We start from the raw sequence: 1,946 nt of genomic DNA on the forward strand, positions 1-1,946 counted from the left end.
AAATAATGTTTCACTGCGATAATGCAACAAAAGTCTATAATATTTGTTTTCATGCAATACACCAGCAGTTCATTTTCACTCAAACCACATAGACTCAACTGCGGCACGGTCACAAACACACAAGGCTTATTTCCACAGTGAAAATATGCTTAGCGATTTTAACCTAAAAGAAGCTTAAATGTTTTAATATGTTAAGGTTACTAGGGCGACAGTGGCGGCGGATGTAGGAGTGGCGGTTCAAACCCCGGCTACGACTTTCAGTGTTGTTGTGTCCTTGGACAAGACACTTCACCTGCATTGTCTACTGATGGTGGTCAGAGGGCCAGTGTACAGTAGCCCTGCTTCTGTCAGTGAGCCCCAGGGCAGCTGTGGCTACAATGTAGCTTGCCACCATCAGTGTGTGAGTGTGTGCTCGAACCGGTGAATGACTGAATGTAGTGTAAAGCGCTTTGGTCAAGTCTCCTGACTTGAAAAAACGTACAGGCCATTTACCATTTGGTATAAGTTTACCAGATGAATGTTTTAAATAAGTAGAACTGGGAACTATAGTTAATTTAATAGGTCATTTGAATATAGGGTAAAACCAATTAATGATTATTAGTTGAATGACTAAAACTATAATTTAATTATTCACCAGGGTTCTTAGTTTTTACATAAAGGTTGGACTCCAGTATTGCTATTAAGATCCAGTTGCCTTCACCAGTTTAGTGCTTTAGACTACCAGCAGTTATTAATCACCAACCAAAGCAATCATCTCTGTTCATTCAGTTGTTACCAAAAGGGCGGTTCACTGCATAAAATAACCACAAAAGATCAACTGTTAAAATACGATGCTACGTTTATTAGCTAAAAATCATACTGAATTACTGTATCTCATAACTGTACAAACACTAAATACTACTGAATTTAAGCATAAGTAAATAAAAGCAAACAAAAAGGGGAAAAGGGGTTTTAAGAGTCAATTCAAGAGTATCTGAGTATCTGTTCAAGTTTTAAGGCTTAATGCATTCAAAGTTTCCTTTGAAATAGCAGCAGATGGATGTAATTGCCCTGATGTAGAGATATTAAATGCTGTGAAAACAGTGAAAAATTAACACAGGAATTCAATCAAATATGGCTACGCTGGAAATAATGGGTGAATTCAGCTGGCACAGGATGTCTTTCCCCAAGACAGGCCAGCTAGAATAAGTGGTATTTTAAGACTCACCACATGGATGCTACCATAAGATTGGCAATGAGGTAGCTTGGATGCCAGCTAGTCCAACTGTAGTAGTTTAAGGGTTGGTTATACTCCCACAGCAGTGTGTTGCAGTGAGCTTGTCGGAGGTATGACGCAGATATTTTTGATTTATGCCCAATTTTTACACGTTGTTTGTGCTATGTTATTCCACGCCACAACACAAGAGGCACAATCAAGAAGCAGCTGTGGGTCTAGATACGGCCGAGGCGGTGAGGAAGTGGAAAAACACAAGGGGTAAGTTTGTGCAACAACAGGGACAGGAGGGCGAAAAAGAGCGGGATCCCGGTTCCAATGTTCTAGCACACCTCGCTCTTCTAGCTGGTCCATCTTCACGCGTTGTTTTCTATAATAGCAGTCATATAAACAAAACAATTAGGTAAGGTACCAAACAGGAAATATGCATAGTATAGAGCAGATGTAGGGTTGACCAATCAGAGGCTCCCTGTGACCGTTGACCACTGTCTCCTACAATTTTGGTGCACCAGAGCATCTGCGGAAGGAGCGGGGGCATATCTGGGTTAACTGTGACACACACATGCAGATGACCTGGTTTCTGAGCATAAACCAGCCCAAACTCTTCAATCAATTATAAAAGGGGAATAAAGTAGGCAGTAAAATGAAACATCGATTGTTCAGTCAGGCTCAATGAGCATTAGCATCAGAAAGCTTCTTTCAGATAAAATACAAACAACACGTGGAAATATCT

This window comes from Cyprinodon variegatus, unplaced genomic scaffold (assembly GCF_000732505.1).
Source record: "Cyprinodon variegatus isolate N-32 unplaced genomic scaffold, C_variegatus-1.0 Scaffold992, whole genome shotgun sequence".
In the NCBI taxonomy this organism is placed as follows: Eukaryota; Metazoa; Chordata; class Actinopteri; order Cyprinodontiformes; family Cyprinodontidae; genus Cyprinodon; species Cyprinodon variegatus.